The sequence below is a fragment of the Rhynchophorus ferrugineus genome, unplaced genomic scaffold, assembly GCF_030347505.1.
Source record: "Rhynchophorus ferrugineus isolate W39M unplaced genomic scaffold, kcgeb_rfMv2 rfM3, whole genome shotgun sequence".
Classification (NCBI taxonomy): Eukaryota; Metazoa; Arthropoda; class Insecta; order Coleoptera; family Curculionidae; genus Rhynchophorus; species Rhynchophorus ferrugineus.
In genome coordinates this window covers 44,605,580-44,624,390 of record NW_027472582.1, presented here as the reverse complement: position 1 = coordinate 44,624,390, position 18,811 = coordinate 44,605,580, and positions in this window count along the sequence as shown.

Below are 18,811 nucleotides of genomic sequence, written 5' to 3'. Positions count from 1 at the left end.
TCAGTCCACCCTAATCACTCCATATCCTCAAAGTATTATTCAAAGCGTCAATTCGAGTTTCCTTCTCTATACATATACCAACCATTTGTTGTGTCGAGTTTTGGTTTAGTTTGTCCACAGTTTAAGTTTGGGTTTGCTTTGGATAAACATTTTGTTTGCTTTTGTTAGAGTTTTGGTTTGGATTTGATATGGTTATAGATTTGTTTTGGGTTTGTTTTTGTCAGAGGTTTGTTTTAATTTGCTTTGGTTGGAGGTTTGGTCTTGGTCTATTTTGATAGAGGATGGAGGTTTGAATTGAGCTTGCAAGAACACTAAGGCCCACAATCATAAAAAATGCCCATGATTAAAATTTATCAACTAAATTAAGAACAGAGTGGCAGCGTATGGACTTTCGTTAGGGTTTGGTTTTGTTTAAGTTTTGGTTTGAGTTTGGTTAGGGCTTGGTTAAATTTTGGTTTCGGTTAGGTTAGGTTAATTTGGGGTTGGTTTAGGTTTGGGTTTGTATTGGTTAGATTTAGTTAGGTTTGGTTTAGGTTTGGTTAGGTTTGGTAAGAATAGGTTTGGGTTTGGGTTTTGATTTGGTTTGGATTTGGGTTTAGGTTTGGGTTTTAGTTAGGTTTGGGTTTGGTTTTGATTGCCTTGATGAGTCGTTTGATTTGGCTTGTTTTTTTTCCGAGTTTTGGTTTGAGTTTCCTTTATTTGGTTTGCTTTAGTCAGGCGTATGGTCTGGTTTTGACCGATATTTGGTTGGGTCTTCTTTGGTCAGATGTATGATCATCGGGTCAGATTGGTTTACTTTGGTCAGATGTCTGGTTTGGTTTGCTTTGGTCAGAGGTTTGGTTTGCTTTGGTCAGAGGTTTGGTTTGGTTTGATATTTTGCGCAAATTTCCTCTGATACTTTTTGCTATATTTATAAATTCCTGATTTACAGTCCGCACATGAAAATCCAGATTCATATCCTTTGTAATCATATTTTGAAGAATATACAGCTTGTCCTTTAATCTCCTCTTACCTTGACAGGACTAGGACGTGTGGGAAAGAAGAACAGTGAGGTCCATCAGCAAAAGAAAGCCCTTAGATGAAAAAAGATTACACATTGTAATATCGCATCTTTATTTCAGTCCACCCTAATCACTCCATATCCAGTATCAAAGTATTATTCAAAGCGTCAATTCGAGTTTCCTTCTCTATACATATACCAACCATTTGTTGTGTCGAGTTTTGGTTTAGTTTGTTCACAGTTTAAGTTTGGGTTTGCTTTGGTCAAACATTTTGTTTGCTTTGGTTAGAGTTTTGGTTTGGATTTGATATGGTTATAGATTTGTTTTGGGTTTGTTTTTGTCAGAGGTTTGTTTTAATTTGCTTTGGTTTGAGGTTTGGTCTTGGTCTGTTTTGATAGAGGATGGAGGTTTGAATTGAGTTTGCAAGAACACTAAGTCCCACAATCATAAAAAATGCCCATGATTAAAATTTATCAATTAAATTAAGAACAGAGTGGCAGCGTATGGACTTTCGTTAGGGTTTGGTTTTGTTTAAGTTTTGGTTTGAGTTTGGTTAGGGCTTGGTTAAATTTTGGTTTCGGTTAGGTTAGGTTAATTTGGGGTTGGTTTAGGTTTGGATTTGTATTGGTTAGATTTAGTTAGGTTTGGTTTAGGTTTGGGTTTGGGTTTGGGTTTGGGTTTGGGTTTGGGTTTTAGTTTAGTTTTGGTTTGGGTTTGGGATTGGGTTTAGGTTTGGTTTGGTTTGGTTAGGTTTGGTAAGAATAGGTTTGGGTTTGGGTTTTGATTTGGTTTGGATTTGGGTTTAGGTTTGGGTTTTAGTTAGGTTTGGGTTTGGTTTTGATTGCCTTGATGAGTCGTTTGATTTGGCTCGTTTTTTTCTCCGAGTTTTGGTTTGAGTTTCCTTTATTTGGTTTGCTTTAGTCAGGCGTATGGTCTGGTTTTGACCGATACTTGGTTTGGGTCTTCTTTGTTCAGATGTATGATCATCGGGCCAGATTGGTTTACTTTGGTCAGATGTCTGGTTTGGTCTGCTTTTGTCAGAAGTTAGGTTTGGTTTGATATTTTGCGCAAATTTTCTCTGATACTTTTTGCTATATTTATAATTTTCCGGTTTACTATCCGCACATCAAAATCCAGATTCATATACATTGTAGTCATATTTTGAAGAATATCTAGCTTGCCCTTTAATCCTCTCTTGCCTTGACAGGACTAGGACGTGTGGGAAAGAGAAACAGTGAGGTCCACCAGCAAAAAGTTTGGTTTTGTATTGGTTAGATTTGGTTGGTTTGGTTTGGTTTGGGTTTAAGTTTGGGTTTTGGTATGGGTTTGGGTTTGGTTTATAGTTAGTTTTTGGTTTGGGCTTGGGTTTGGGTTTGGGTTTGGGATTGGTTTAGGTTTGGATTGGTTTGGTTAGAGGTATGATTTGGTTGGAGGTTTGATTTGGATTTGCTTTGACAAAGGTTTGGTTTTGTTTGCTTTACTCAAAAATTTGGAGTTTGGGTTGCTTTTGTCAGAGGTTTGGTTTGGTTTGATATTTTGCGCAAATTTCCTCTGATACTTTTTGCTATATTTATGATTTCCTGATTTACTATCCGCGCATCAAAGTCCAGATGTCCTTTAATCCCCTCTTGCCTTGACAGGACTGGGATGTCTGGGAAAGAAAAACAGCGACGTCCACCAGCAAAAGGTTTGGGTTTGTATTGGTTAGTTTTGGTTAGGTTAGGTTTGGGTTTGGGTTTGGGTTTTAGTTAAGTTTTGGTTTGGGTTTGGGTTTGGGATTGGTTTCGGTTTGGTTTTGTTTGGTTAGGGGTATGATTTGGTTGGAGGTTTGATTTGGATTTGCTTTGACAAAGGTTTGGTTTTGTTTGCTTTACTCAGAAGTTTGGAGTTTGGGTTGTTTTAGTCAGAGGTTTGGTTTGTATTTTATTTTAGTAAAGGTTTGGTTTGAGTTTGCTTTCTTTAGAGGTTTGTTTTGGTCAGCCGTTTGGTTTTATTTGCTTTGATGAATCGTTTGGTTTGGTTTGTTTTTTTTCCGAGTTTTGGTTTGAGTTTCCTTTATTTGGTTTGCTTTCGTCAGGCGTATGGCCTGGTTTTGACCGATACTTGGTTTGGGATTTTTTGGTCAGACGTATGATCATCGGGTCAGATTGGTTTACTTTGGTCAGATGTCTGGTTTGGTTTCCTTTTGTCAGGGGTTAGGTTTGATTTGATATTTTGCGCAAATTTCCTCTGATACTTTTTGCTATATTTATAATATCCTGATTTACAGTCCGCACATGAAAATCCAGATTCATATACTTTGTAATAATATTTTGAAGAATATCTAGCTTGTCCTTTAATCTCTTCTTGCCTTGACAGGACTAGGACGTGTGGGAAAGAAAATCAGTGAGGTCCACCAGCAAAAAAAAGCTCTTAGATGAAAAAGGATTACATATTTTAATATCGCATTTTTATTCCAGTCCACCATAATCACTCCATATTCTCAAAGGATTATTCAAAGCGTCAATTAGAGTTTTCTTCTATATACATATACCAACCATTTGTTGTGTCGAGTTTTGGTTTAGTTTGTTCACAGTTTAAGTTTAGGTTAGCTTTGGTTAGAGGTTTGGTTTGGATTTGATATGGTTATAGATTTGTTTTGGGTTTGTTTTTGTCAGAGGTGTGTTTTGATTTGCTTTGGTTAGAGGTTTGGTCTTGGTCTGTTTTGATAGAGGATAGAGGTTTGAATTGAGTTTGCAAGAACACTAAGGCCCGCAATCATAAAAAAATTCCCACGATTAAAATTTATCAAGTAAATTAAGACCAGAGTGGCAGCGTATGGACTTTCGTTAGGTTTTGGTTTTGTTTAAGTTTTGGTTTGAGTTTGGTTAGGGCTTGGTTAAGTTTTGGTTTCGGTTAGGTTAGGTTAATTTGTTATTGGTTTGGGTTTGGGTTTGAATTGGTATGACTTGTTTAGGTTTGGTTTGGGTTTAGGTTTGGGTTTTGGTATAGGTTTGGGTTTAGGTTTGGGTTTTGGTTTTGGTTTGGGTTTGGGTTTGGGTTTGGGTTTGGGTTTGGGTTTGGGTTTGGGTTTGGGTTTGGGTTTGGGTTTGGGTTTGGTTTTGGGTTTGGGTTTGGGTTTGGGTTTGGGTTTGGGTTTGGGTTTAGGTTTGGGTTTGGGTTTGGGTTTGGGTTTGGTTCGGTTTGGTTAGAGGTATGATTTGGTTGGAGGTTTGATTTGGATTTGTTTTGACAAAGGTTTGGTTTTGTTTGCTTTATTCAGAAGTTTGGAGTTTGGATTGCTTTTTTCAGAGGTTTGGTTTGCATTTTATTTGGTAAAAGTTTGGTTTGAGTTTGTTTTCTTTAGAGGTTTGTTTTAGTCAGTCGTTTGGTCTTGGTTGCTTTGATGAGTCGTTTGGTTTGGTTTGTTTTTTCTCCGAGATTTTGTTTGAGTTTCCTTTATTTGGTTTGCTTTGGTCAGATGTCTGGTTTGGTCTGCTTTTGTCAGAGGTTTGGTTTGTATTTCTATTGGTAAAGGTTTGGTTTGAGTTTGCTTTCTTTAGAGGTTTGTTTTGGTCAGCCGTTTGGTTTTGTTTGCTTTGATGAGTCGTTTGGTTTGGTTTGTTTTTTTTCCGAGTTTTGGTTTGAGTTTCCTTTATTTGGTTTGCTTTCGTCAGGCGTATGGTCTGGTTTTGACCGATATTTGGTTGGGTCTTCTTTGGTCAGATGTATGATCATCGGGTCAGATTGGTTTACTTTTGTCAGATGTCTGGTTTGGTCTGCTTTTGTCAGAGGTTTGGTTTGGTTTGATATTTTGCACAAATTTCCTCTGATACTTTTTGCTATATTTATGATTTCCTGATTTACTATCCGCGCATCAAAGTCCAGATGTCCTTTAATCCCCTCTTGCCTTGTCAGGACTGGGATGTCTGGGAAAGAAAAACAGCGAGGTCCACAAGCAAAAGGTTTGGGTTTGTATTGGTTAGTTTGGTTAGGTTAGGTTTGGGTTTGGGTTTGGGTTTTAGTTAAGTTTTGGTTTGGGTTTGGGTTTGGGATTGGTTTTGGTTTGGTTTTGTTTGGTTAGGGGTATGATTTGGTTGGAGGTTAGATTTGGATTTGCTTTGACAAAGGTTTGGTTTTGTTTGCTTTATTCAGAAGTTTGGAGTTTGGGTTGTTTTAGTCAGAGGTTTGGTTTGTATTTTATTTTAGTAAAGGTTTGGTTTGAGTTTGCTTTCTTTAGAGGTTTGTTTTGGTCAGCCGTTTGGTTTTGTTTGCTTTGATGAATCGTTTGGTTTGGTTTGTTTTTTTTTCCGAGTTTTGGTTTGAGTTTTCTTTATTTGGTTTGCTTTCGTCAGGTGTATGGCCTGGTTTTGACCGATACTTGGTTTGGGATTTTTTGGTCAAACGTATGATCATCGGGTCAGATTGGTTTACTTTGGTCAGATGTCTGGTTTGGTTTGCTTTGGTCAGAGGTTTGGTTTGATATTTTGCGCAAATTTCCTCTGATACTTTTTGCTATATTTATAAATTCCTGATTTACTATCCGCGCATCAAAGTCCAGATGTCCTTTAATCCCCTCTTGCCTTGTCACTACTGGGATGTCTGGGAAAGAAAAACAGCGAGGTCCACAAGCAAAAGGTTTGGGTTTGTATTGGTTAGTTTTGGTTAGGTTAGGTTTGGATTTGGGTTTGGGTTTTAGTTAAGTTTTGGTTTGGGTTTGGGCTTGGGATTGGTTTTGGTTTGGTTTTGTTTGGTTAGGGGTATGATTTGGTTGGAGGTTAGATTTGGATTTGCTTTGACAAAGGTTTGGTTTTGTTTGCTTTATTCAGAAGTTTGGAGTTTGGGTTGTTTTAGTCAGAGGTTTGGTTTGTATTTTATTTTAGTAAAGGTTTGGTTTGAGTTTGCTTTCTTTAGAGGTTTGTTTTGGTCAGCCGTTTGGTTTTGTTTGCTTTGATGAATCGTTTGGTTTGGTTTGTTTTTTTTCCGAGTTTTAGTTTGAGTTTCCTTTATTTGGTTTGCTTTCCTCAGGTGTATGGCCTGGTTTTGACCGATACTTGGTTTGGGATTTTTTGGTCAGACGTATGATCATCGGGTCAGATTGGTTTACTTTGGTCAGATCTCTGGTTTGGTTTGCTTTGGTCAGAGGTTTGGTTTGGTTTGATATTTTGCGCAAATTTCCTCTGATACTTTTTGCTATATTTATAATTTCCTGATTTACAGTCCGCACATGAAAATCCAGATTCATATACTTTGTAATCATATTTTGAAGAATATACAGCTTGTCCTTTAATCTCCTCTTACCTTGACAGGACTAGGACGTGTGGGAAAGAAGAACAGTGAGGTCCATCAGCAAAAGAAAGCCCTTAGATGAAAAAAGTTTACACATTGTAATATCGCATCTTTATTTCAGTCCACCATAATCACTCCATATCCTCAAAGTATTATTCAAAGCGTCAATTCGAGTTTCCTTCTCTATACATATACCAACCATTTGTTGTGTCGAGTTTTGGTTTAGTTTGTTCACAGTTTAAGTTTGGGTTTGCTTTGGTCAAACATTTTGTTTGCTTTGGTTAGAGGTTTGGTCTTGGTCTGTTTTGATAGAGGATGGAGGTTTGAATTGAGTTTGCAAGAACACTAAGTCCCACAATCATAAAAAATGCCCATGATTAAAATTTATCAATTAAATTAAGAACAGAGTGGCAGCGTATGGACTTTCGTTAGGGTTTGGTTTTGTTTAAGTTTTGGTTTGAGTTTGGTTAGGGCTTGGTTAAATTTTGGTTTCGGTTAGGTTAGGTTAATTTGGGGTTGGTTTAGGTTTGGATTTGTATTGGTTAGATTTAGTTAGGTTTGGTTTAGGTTTGGGTTTGGGTTTGGGTTTGGGTTTGGGTTTTAGTTTAGTTTTGGTTTGGGTTTGGGATTGGGTTTAGGTTTGGTTTGGTTTGGTTAGGTTTGGTAAGAATAGGTTTGGGTTTGGGTTTTGATTTGGTTTGGATTTGGGTTTAGGTTTGGGTTTTAGTTAGGTTTGGGTTTGGTTTTGATTGCCTTGATGAGTCGTTTGATTTGGCTCGTTTTTTTCTCCGAGTTTTGGTTTGAGTTTCCTTTATTTGGTTTGCTTTAGTCAGGCGTATGGTCTGGTTTTGACCGATACTTGGTTTGGGTCTTCTTTGTTCAGATGTATGATCATCGGGCCAGATTGGTTTACTTTGGTCAGATGTCTGGTTTGGTCTGCTTTTGTCAGAAGTTAGGTTTGGTTTGATATTTTGCGCAAATTTTCTCTGATACTTTTTGCTATATTTATAATTTTCCGGTTTACCATCCGCACATCAAAATCCAGATTCATATACATTGTAGTCATATTTTGAAGAATATCTAGCTTGCCCTTTAATCCTCTCTTGCCTTGACAGGACTAGGACGTGTGGGAAAGAGAAACAGTGAGGTCCACCAGCAAAAAGTTTGGTTTTGAATTGGTTAGATTTGGTTGGTTTGGTTTGGTTTGGGTTTAAGTTTGGGTTTTGGTATGGGTTTGGGTTTGGTTTATAGTTAGTTTTTGGTTTGGGCTTGGGTTTGGTTTGGGTTTGGGTTTGGGTTTTGATTTGGGTTTGGGTTTGGGATTGGTTTAGGTTTGGATTGGTTTGGTTAGAGGTATGATTTGGTTGGAGGTTTGATTTGGATTTTTTTGGCAAAGGTTTGGTTTTGTTTGCTTTACTCAAAAATTTGGAGTTTGGGTTGCTTTTGTCAGAGGTTTGGTTTGTATTTCTTTTGGTAAAGGTTTGGTTTGAGTTTTCTTTATTTCTAGGTTTGTTCTGGTCTGTCGTTTGGTTTTGGTTGCTTTGATGAGTCGTTTGGTTTGGTTTCTTTTTTTTTCCGAGTTTTGGTTTGAGTTTCCTTTATTTGGTTTGCTTTCATCAGGCGTATGGTCTGGTTTTGACCGATATTTGGTTGGGTCTTCTTTGGTCAGATGTATGATCATCGGGTCAGATTGGTTTACTTTTGTCAGATGCCTGGTTCGGTCTGTTTTTGTCAGAGGTTTGGTTTGGTTTGATATATTGCACAAATTTCCTCTGATACTTTTTGATATATTTATAATTTCCTGATTTACTATCCGCACAACAAAATCCAGATTCATGTACTTTGTAATAATATTTTGAAGAATATCTAGCTTGTCCTTTAATCTCCTCTTGCCTTGACAGGACTAGTGTCGTGTGGGAAAGAAAAATAGTAAGGTCGACCAGCAAAAGATAGCCTTTAAATGAAAAAAGATTACACATTGTAATATCGCATTTTTACTCCAGTCCACCATAATCACTCCATATCCTCAAAGAATTATTCAAAGCGTCAATTCGAGTTTTCTTCTATATACATATACCAACCATTTGTTGTGTCGAGTTTTGGTTTAGTTTGTTCACAATTTAAGTTTAAGTTAGCTTTGGGTAGAGGTTTGGTCTTGGTCTGTTTTGTTAGAGGATAGAGGTTTTTATTGAGTTTGCAAGAACACTAAGTTCCACAATCATGAATAATTCCCACGATTAAAATTTATCAACTAAATTAAGACCAGAGTGGCAGCGTATAGACTTTCGTTAGGGTTTGGTTTTATTTAAGTTTTGGTTTGAGTTTGATTAGGGCTTGGTTAAGTTTTGGTTTCGGTTAGGTTAGGTTAATTAAGGTTTGGTTTGGGTTTGGGTATAGGTTTGGGTTTAGGTTTGGGTTTAGGTTTGGGTTTTGGTTTGGGTTTGGGTTTGGGTTTGGGTTTGGGTTTGGGTTTGGGTTTGGGTTTGGTTTTGGTTTGGGTTTGGGTTTGGGTTTGGGTTTGGGTTTGTATTTTGGTTTGGGGTTGGGTTTGGGTTTGGGTATTATTTGGTTTGGTTTGGTTAGAGGTATGATTTGCTTGGAGGTTTGATTTGGATTTGTTGACAATGGTTTGGTTTTGTTTGCTTTATTCAGAAATTTGGAGTTTGGGTTGCTTTAGTCAGAGGTTTGGTTTGCATTTCATTTGGTAAAGGTTTGGTTTGAGTTTGCTTCCTTTAGAGGTTTGTTTTAGTCAGTCGTTTGGTTTTGGTTGCTTTGATGCGTCGTTTGGTTTGGTTTGTTTTTTTTTTCCGAGTTTTGGTTTGAGTTTCCTTTATTTGGTTTGCTTTCGTCAGGCGTATGGCCTGGTTTTGACCGATACTTGGTTTGGGATTTTTTGGTCAGACGTATGATCATCGGGTCAGATTGGTTTACTTTGGTCAGATGTCTGGTTTGGTTTTCTTTTGTCAGGGGTTTGGTTTGATTTGATATTTTGCGCAAATTTCCTCTGATACTTTTTGCTATATTTATAAATTCCTGATTTACAGTCCGCACATGAAAATCCAGATTCATATACTTTGTAATCATATTTTGAAGAATATACAGCTTGTCCTTTAATCTCCTCTTACCTTGACAGGACTAGGACGTGTGGGAAAGAAGAACAGTGAGGTCCATCAGCAAAAGAAAGCCCTTAGATGAAAAAAGATTACACATTGTAATATCGCATCTTTATTTCAGTCCACCCTAATCACTCCATATCCTCAAAGTATTATTCAAAGCGTCAATTCGAGTTTCCTTCTCTATACATATACCAACCATTTGTTGTGTCGAGTTTTGGTTTAGTTTGTTCACAGTTTAAGTTTGGGTTTGCTTTGGTCAAACATTTTGTTTGCTTTGGTTAGAGTTTTGGTTTGGATTTGATATGGTTATAGATTTGTTTTGGGTTTGTTTTTGTCAGAGGTTTGTTTTAATTTGCTTTGGTTTGAGGTTTGGTCTTGGTCTGTTTTGATAGAGGATGGAGGTTTGAATTGAGTTTGCAAGAACAATAAGGCCCACAATCATAAAAAATGCCCATGATTAAAATTTATCAACTAAATTAAGAACAGAGTGGCAGCGTATGGACTTTCGTTAGGGTTTGGTTTTGTTTAAGTTTTGGTTTGAGTTTGGTTAAGGCTTGGTTAAATTTTGGTTTCGGTTAGGTTAGGTTAATTTGGGGTTGGTTTAGGTTTGGGTTTGTATTGGTTAGATTTAGTTAGGTTTGGTTTAGGTTTGGGTTTGGGTTTGGGTTTGGGTTTTAGTTTAGTTTTGGTTTGGGTTTGGGATTGGGATTGGGTTTGGGTTTTGGTTTGGGTTTGGGTTTGGGATTGGTTTAGGTTTGGATTGGTTTGGTTAGAGGTATGATTTGGTTGGAGGTTTGATTTGGATTTTTTTGGCAAAGGTTTGGTTTTGTTTGCTTTACTCAAAAATTTGGAGTTTGGGTTGCTTTTGTCAGAGGTTTGGTTTGTATTTCTTTTGGTAAAGGTTTGGTTTGAGTTTTCTTTATTTCTAGGTTTGTTCTGGTCTGTCGTTTGGTTTTGGTTGCTTTGATGAGTCGTTTGGTTTGGTTTCTTTTTTTTTCCGAGTTTTGGTTTGAGTTTCCTTTATTTGGTTTGCTTTCATCAGGCGTATGGTCTGGTTTTGACCGATACTTGGTTTGGGACTTTTTTGGTCAGACGTATGATCATCGGGTCAGATTGGTTTACTTTGGTCAGATGTCTGGTTTGGTTTTCTTTTGTCAGGGGTTTGGTTTGATTTGATATTTTGCGCAAATTTCCTCTGATACTTTTTGCTATATTTATAATTTCCTGATTAACAGTCCGCACATGAAAATCCAGATTCATATATTTTGTAATCATATTTTGAAGAATATCTAGCTTGTCCTTTAATCTCCTCTTGTCTTGACAGGACTAGGACGTGTGGGAAAGAAAAAAAGGTGAGGTCCACCAGCAAAAGAAAGCCCTTAGATGAAAAGAGATTACACATTGTAATAACGCATTTTTATTCCAGTCCACCATAATCACTCCATATCCTCAAAGGATTATTCAAAGCGTCAATTCGAGTTTTCTTCTATATACATATACCAACAATTTGTTGTGTCGAGTTTTGGTTTAGTTTGTTCACAGTTTAAGTTTAGGTTAGCTTTGGTTAGAGGTTTGGTCTTGGTCTGTTTTGATAGAGGATAGAGGTTTGAATTGAGTTTGCAAGAACACTAAGGCCCGCAATCATAAAAAAATTCCCACGATTAAAATTTATCAAGTAAATTAAGACCAGAGTGGCAGCGTATGGACTTTCGTTAGGTTTTGGTTTTGTTTAAGTTTTGGTTTGAGTTTGGTTAGGGCTTGGTTAAATTTTGGTTTCGGTTAGGTTAGGTTAATTTGGGGTTGGTTTAGGTTTGGGTTTGTATTGGTTAGATTTAGTTAGGTTTAGTTTAGGCTTGGGTTTGGGTTTGGGTTTGGGTTTGGGTTTGGGTTTTAGTTTAGTTTTGGTTTGGGTTTGGGATTGGGTTTAGGTTTGGTTTGGTTTGGTTTGGTTTGGTTAGGTTTGGTAAGAATAGGTTTGGGTTTGGGTTTTGATTTGGTTTGGATTTGGGTTTAGGTTTGGGTTTTAGTTAGGTTTGGATTTGGTTTTGATTGCCTTGATGAGTCGTTTGATTTGGCTTGTTTTTTTTTCCGAGTTTTGGTTTGAGTTTCCTTTATTTGGTTTGCTTTAGTCAGGCGTATGGTCTGGTTTTGACCGATACTTGGTTTGGGTCTTCTTTGGTCAGATGTATGATCATCGGGCCAGATTGGTTTACTTTGGTCAGATGTCTGGTTTGGTCTGCTTTTGTCAGAAGTTAGGTTTGGTTTGATATTTTGCGCAAATTTTCTCTGATACTTTTTGCTATATTTATAATTTTCTGGTTTACTATCCGCACATCAAAATCCAGATTCATATACATTGTAGTCATATTTTGAAGAATATCTAGCTTGCCCTTTAATCCTCTCTTGCCTTGACAGGACTAGGACGTGTGGGAAAGAGAAACAGTGAGGTCCACCAGCAAAATGTTTGGTTTTGTATTGGTTAGATTTGGTTGGTTTGGTTTGGTTTGGGTTTAAGTTTGGGTTTTGGTATGGGTTTGGGTTTGGTTTATAGTTAGTTTTTGGTTTGGGCTTGGGTTTGGGTTTGGGTTTGGGTTTTGGTTTGGGTTTGGGTTTGGGATTGGTTTAGGTTTGGATTGGTTTGGTTAGAGGTATGATTTGGTTGGAGGTTTGATTTGGATTTTTTTGGCAAAGGTTTGGTTTTGTTTGCTTTACTCAGAAATTTGGAGTTTGGGTTGTTTTGTCAGAGGTTTGGTTTGTATTTCTTTTCGTAAAGGTTTGGTTTGAGTTTTCTTTATTTCTAGGTTTGTTCTGGTCTGTCGTTTGGTTTTGGTTGCTTTGATGAGTCGTTTGGTTTGGTTTCTTTTTTTTTCCGAATTTTGGTTTGAGTTTCCTTTATTTGGTTTGCTTTCATCAGGCGTATGGTCTGGTTTTGACCGATACTTGGTTTGGGACTTTTTTGGTCAAACGTATGATCATCGGGTCAGATTGGTTTACTTTGGTCAGATGTCTGGTTTGGTTTTCTTTTGTCAGGGGTTTGGTTTGATTTGATATTTTGCGCAAATTTCCTCTGATACTTTTTGCTATATTTATAATTTCCTGATTAACAGTCCGCACATGAAAACCCAGATTCATATCTTTTGTAATCATATTTTGAAGAATATCTAGCTTGTCATTTAATCTCCTCTTGCCTTGACAGGACTAGTACGTGTGGGAAAGAAAAACAGTGAGGTCCACCAGCAAAAGAAAGCCCTTAGATGAAAAGAGATTACACATTGTAATATCGCATTTTTATTCCAGTCCACCATAATCACTCCATATCCTCAAAGGATTATTCAAAGCGTCAATTCGAGTTTTCTTCTATATACATATACCAACCATTTGTTGTGTCGAGTTTTGGTTTAGTTTTTTCACAGTTTAAGTTTAGGTTAGCTTTGGTTAGAGGTTTGGTCTTGGTTTGTTTTGATAGAGGATAGAGGTTTGAATTGTGTTTGCAAGAACACTAAGGCCCACAATCATAAAAAATTCCCACGATTAAAATTTATCAACTAAATTAAGACCAGAGTGGCAGCGTATGGACTTTTGTTAGGGTTTGGTTTTGTTTAAGTTTTGGTTTGAGTTTGGTTAAGTTTTGTTTCCGGTTAGGTTAGGTTAATTTGGGATTGGTTTGGGATTGGGTTTGAATTGGTATGATTTGTTTAGGTTTGGTTTGGGTTTGGTTTGGGTTTGGTATAGGTTTAAGTTTAGGTTTGGGCTTTGGTTTTGGTTTGGTTTAGGGGTTTGGGTTTTGGTTTGGGTTTGGGTTTGGGTTTAGGTTTGGGTTTGAGTTTGGTTTTGGGTTTGGGTTTGGATTTGGGTTTGAGATTGGGTTTGGGTTTGGTTCGGTTTGGTTAGAGGAATGATTTGGTTGGAGGTTTGATTTTGATTTGTTTTGACAAAGGTTTGGTTTTGTTTGCTTTATTCAAAAGTTTGGAGTTTGGATTGCTTTAGTCATAGGTTTGGTTTGGATTTCATTTGGTAAAGGTTTGGTTTGAGTTTGTTTTCTTTAGAGGTTTGTTTTAGTCAGTCGTTTGGTTTTGGTTGCTTTGATGAGTCGTTTGGTTTGGTTTGTCTTTTTTTCCGAGTTTTGGTTTGAGTTTCTTTATTTGGTTTGCTTTGGTCAGGCGTACGGTTTGGTTTTGACCGATACTTGGTTTGGGTCTTCTTTGGTCAGATGTATGATCATCGGGCTAGATTGGCTTACTTTGGTCAGATGTCTGGTTTGGTCTGCTTTTGTCAGAGGTTTGGTTTGTATTTCTTTTGGTAAAGGTTTGGTTTGAGTTTGCTTTCTTTAGAGGTTTGTTTTGGTCAGTCGTCTGGTTTTGATTGCTTTGATGAGTCGTTTGGTTTGGTATGATTTTTTCCGAGTTTTGGTTTTAAGTTTCCTTTATTTGGTTTGCTTTAATCAGGCGTATGGTCTGGTTTTGACCGATATTTGGTTGGGTCTTCTTTGGTCAGATGTATGATCATCGGGTCAGATTGGTTTACTTTGGTCAGATGTCTGGTTTGGTCTGCTTTTGTCAGAGGTTTGGTTTGGTTTGATATTTTGCGCAAATTTCCTCTGATACTTTTTGCTATATTTATAATTTCTTGATTTACTATCCGCACATCAAAATCCAGATTCAAATACTTTGTAATAATATTTTGAAGAATATCTAGCTTGTCCTTTAATCTCCTCTTGCCTTGACAGGACTAGTGTCGTGTGGGAAAGAAAAATAGTGGGGTCCACCAGCAAAAGATAGCCCTTAAATGAAAAAAGATTACACATTGTAATATCGCATTTTTACTCCAGTCCACCATAATCACTCCATATCCTCAAAGAATTTTTCAAAGCGTCAATTCGAGTTTTCTTCTATATACCAACCATTTGTTGTGTCGAGTTTTGGTTTAGTTTGTTCACAATTTAAGTTTAACTTAGCTTTGGGTAGAGGTTTGGTCTTGGTCTGTTTTGATAGAGGATAGAGGTTTGAATTGAGTTTGTAAGAACACTAAGTTCCACAATCATGAATAATTCCCATGATTAAAATTTATCAACTAAATTAAGACCAGAGTGGCAGCGTATAGACTTTCGTTAGGGTTTGGTTTTATTTAAGTTTTGGTTTGAGTTTGGTTAGGGCTTGGTTAAGTTTTGGTTTCGGTTAGGTTAGGTTAATTAAGGTTTGGTTTGGGTTTGGGTTTGGGTATAGGTTTGGGTTTAGGTTTGAGTTTTGGTTTGGGTTTGGGTTTGGGTTTGGGTTAGGGTTTGGGTTTTGGTTTGGGTTTGAGTTTGGGTTTGGGTTTGGGTTTGGGTATTATTTGGTTTGGTTTGGTTAGAGGTATGATTTGCTTGGAGGTTTGATTTGGATTTGTTGACAAAGGTTTGGTTTTGTTTGCTTTATTCAGAAGTTTGGAGTTTGGGTTGCTTTAGTCAGAGGTTTGGTTTGCATTTCATTTGGTAAAGGTTTGGTTTGAGTTTGTTTTCTTTAGAGGTTTGTTTTAGTCAGTCGTTTGGTTTTGGTTGCTTTGATGAGTCGTTTGGTTTGGTTTGTTTTTTTTCCGAGTTTTGGTTTGAGTTTCCTTTATTTGGTTTGCTTTGGTCAGGCGTATGGTCTGGTTTTGACCGATATTTGGTTTGGGTCTTCTTTGGTCAGATGTATGATCATCGGGTCAGATTGGTTTACTTTGGTCAGATGTCTGGTTTGGTCTGCTTTTGTCAGAGGTTTGGTTTGGTTTGATATTTTGCGCAAATTTCCTCTGATACTTTTTGCTATATTTATGATTTCCTGATTTACTATCCGCGCATCAAAGTCCTGATGTCCTTTAATCCCCTCTTGCCTTGACAGGACTGGGATGTCTGGGAAAGAAAAACAGCGAGGTCCACCAGCAAAAGGTTTGGGTTTGTATTGGTTAGTTTTGGTTAGGTTAGGTTTGGGTTTGGTTTGGGTTTTAGTTAAGTTTTGGTTTGGGTTTGTGTTTGGGATTGGTTTTGGTTTGGTTTTGTTTGGTTAGGGGTATGATTTGGTTTTAGGTTTGATTTGGATTTGTTTTGACAAAGGTTTGGTTTTGTTTGCTTTATTCAGAAGTTTGGAGTTTGGGTTGTTTTAGTCAGAGGTTTGGTTTGTATTTCTTTTCGTAAAGGTTTGGTTTGAGTTTTCTTTATTTCTAGGTTTGTTCTGGTCTGTCGTTTGGTTTTGGTTGCTTTGATGAGTCGTTTGGTTTGGTTTCTTTTTTTTTCCGAATTTTGGTTTGAGTTTCCTTTATTTGGTTTGCTTTCATCAGGCGTATGGTCTGGTTTTGAACGATACTTGGTCTGGGACTTTTTTGGTCAAACGTATGATCATCGGGTCAGATTGGTTTACTTTGGTCAGATGTCTGGTTTGGTTTTCTTTTGTCAGGGGTTTGGTTTGATTTGATATTTTGCGCAAATTTCCTCTGATACTTTTTGCTATATTTATAATTTCCTGATTAACAGTCCGCACATGAAAACCCAGATTCATATCTTTTGTAATCATATTTTGAAGAATATCTAGCTTGTCATTTAATCTCCTCTTGCCTTGACAGGACTAGTACGTGTGGGAAAGAAAAACAGTGAGGTCCACCAGCAAAAGAAAGCCCTTAGATGAAAAGAGATTACACATTGTAATATCGCATTTTTATTCCAGTCCACCATAATCACTCCATATCCTCAAAGGATTATTCAAAGCGTCAATTCGAGTTTTCTTCTATATACATATACCAACCATTTGTTGTGTCGAGTTTTGGTTTAGTTTTTTCACAGTTTAAGTTTAGGTTAGCTTTGGTTAGAGGTTTGGTCTTGGTTTGTTTTGATAGAGGATAGAGGTTTGAATTGAGTTTGCAAGAACACTAAAGCCCACAATCATAAAAAATTCCCACGATTAAAATTTATCAACTAAATTAAGACCAGAGTGGCAGCGTATGGACTTTTGTTAGGGTTTGGTTTTGTTTAAGTTTTGGTTTGAGTTTGGTTAAGTTTTGGTTCCGGTTAGGTTAGGTTAATTTGGGATTGGTTTGGGATTGGGTTTGAATTGGTATGATTTGTTTAGGTTTGGTTTGGGTTTGGTTTGGGTTTGGTATAGGTTTAAGTTTAGGTTTGGGCTTTGGTTTTGGTTTGGGTTAGGGGTTTGGGTTTTGGTTTGGGTTTGGGTTTGGGTTTGGGTTTAGGTTTGGGTTTGAGTTTGGTTTTGGGTTTGGGTTTGGATTTGGGTTTGAGATTGGGTTTGGGTTTGGTTCGGTTTGGTTAGAGGAATGATTTGGTTGGAGGTTTGATTTTGATTTGTTTTGATAAAGGTTTGGTTTTGTTTGCTTTATTCAAAAGTTTGGAGTTTGGATTGCTTTAGTCATAGGTTTGGTTTGGATTTCATTTGGTAAAGGTTTGGTTTGAGTTTGTTTTCTTTAGAGGTTTGTTTTAGTCAGTCGTTTGGTTTTGGTTGCTTTGATGTGTCGTTTGGTTTGGTTTGTCTTTTTTTCCGAGTTTTGGTTTGAGTTTCTTTATTTGGTTTGCTTTGGTCAGGCGTACCGTTTGGTTTTGACCGATACTTGGTTTGGGTCTTCTTTGGTCAGATGTATGATCATCGGGCTAGATTGGCTTACTTTGGTCAGATGTCTGGTTTGGTCTGCTTTTGTCAGAGGTTTGGTTTGTATTTCTTTTGGTAAAGGTTTGGTTTGAGTTTGCTTTCTTTAGAGGTTTGGTTTGGTATGATTTTTTCCGAGTTTTGGTTTTAAGTTTCCTTTATTTGGTTTGCTTTAGTCAGGCGTATGGTCTGGTTTTGACCGATATTTGGTTGGGTCTTCCTTGGTCAGATGTATGATCATCGGGTCAGATTGGTTTACTTTGGTCAGATGTCTGGTTTGGTCTGCTTTTGTCAGAGGTTTGGTTTGGTTTGATATTTTGCGCAAATTTCCTCTGATACTTTTTGCTATATTTATAATTTCTTGATTTACTATCCGCACATCAAAATCCAGATTCAAATACTTTGTAATAATATTTTGAAGAATATCTAGCTTGTCCTTTAATCTCCTCTTGCCTTGACAGGACTAGTGTCGTGTGGGAAAGAAAAATAGTGAGGTCCACCAGCAAAAGATAGCCCTTAAATGAAAAAAGATTACACATTGTAATATCGCATTTTTACTCCAGTCCACCATAATCACTCCATATCCTCAAAGAATTTTTCAAAGCGTCAATTCGAGTTTTCTTCTATATACCAACCATTTGTTGTGTCGAGTTTTGGTTTAGTTTGTTCACAATTTAAGTTTAACTTAGCTTTGGGTAGAGGTTTGGTCTTGGTCTGTTTTGATAGAGGATAGAGGTTTGAATTGAGTTTGTAAGAACACTAAGTTCCACAATCATGAATAATTCCCACGATTAAAATTTATCAACTAAATTAAGACCAGAGTGGCAGCGTATAGACTTTCGTTAGGGTTTGGTTTTATTTAAGTTTTGGTTTGAGTTTGGTTAGGGCTTGGTTAAGTTTTGGTTTCGGTTAGGTTAGGTTAATTAAGGTTTGGTTTGGGTTTGGGTTTGGGTATAGGTTTGGGTTTAGGTTTGAGTTTTGGTTTGGGTTTGGGTTTGGGTTTGGGTTAGGGTTTGGGTTTTGGTTTGGGTTTGAGTTTGGGTTTGGGTTTGGGTTTGGGTATTATTTGGTTTGGTTTGGTTAGAGGTATGATTTGCTTGGAGGTTTGATTTGGATTTGTTGACAAAGGTTTGGTTTTGTTTGCTTTATTCAGAAGTTTGGAGTTTGGGTTGCTTTAGTCAGAGGTTTGGTTTGCATTTCATTTGGTAAAGGTTTGGTTTGAGTTTGTTTTCTTTAGAGGTTTGTTTTAGTCAGTCGTTTGGTTTTGGTTGCTTTGATGAGTCGTTTGGTTTGGTTTGTTTTTTTTCCGAGATTTTGTTTGAGTTTCCTTTATTTGGTTTGCTTTGGTCAGGCGTATAGTCTGGTTTTGACCGATACTTGGTTTGGGTCTTCTTTGGTCAGATGTATGATCATCGGGCCAGATTGGTTTACTTTGGTCAGAAGTCTGGTTTGGTCTGCTTTTGTCAGAGGTTTGGTTTGGTTTGATATTTTGCACAAATTTCCTCTGATACTTTTTGATATATTTATGATTTCCTGATTTACTATCCGCACAACAAAATCCAGATTCATATACTTTGTAATAATATTTTGAAGAATATCTAGCTTGTCCTTTAATCTCCTCTTGCCTTGACAGGACTAGTGTCGTGTGGGAAAGAAAAATAGTGAGGTCCACCAGCAAAAGATAGCCCTTAAATGAAAAAAGATTACACATTGTAATATCGCATTTTTACTCCAGTCCACCATAATCACTCCATATCCTCAAAGAATTATTCAAAGCGTCAATTCGAGTTTTCTTCTATATACATATACCAACCATTTG